The sequence below is a fragment of the Scatophagus argus genome, chromosome 3 (genome assembly GCF_020382885.2).
Source record: "Scatophagus argus isolate fScaArg1 chromosome 3, fScaArg1.pri, whole genome shotgun sequence".
In the NCBI taxonomy this organism is placed as follows: domain Eukaryota; kingdom Metazoa; phylum Chordata; class Actinopteri; family Scatophagidae; genus Scatophagus; species Scatophagus argus.
Window position 1 is genome coordinate 1,717,120 of NC_058495.1, and position 310 is coordinate 1,717,429.

Genomic DNA, 310 nt, shown 5'->3' on the forward strand with positions numbered 1-310 from the left:
CATTTCAGCTAATCTTTTCATATTATTTTGCTTCTCCTTGAGTCCACCATTCTCAGAGAAATAGGAAAATTTTAAACCAGTTTAAAAATGAGTGCAGTGCCCATGCAAAACGTACACCATGTTCAGAATGCACCAATTACTTGGCTGCCAGTTGCACTACTTGTAGTGTTTTACTTACTTCACATTTGAGAATGAGTATATGGTGTTCTCAAAAAACTACCTTAAAACCTTAAAAACTATGACCAGTGCTCGTGAGAGAGAGGTTCAACCCTGCCCAACCCAACCCAACACAACCCAACCCTCTCTCTAC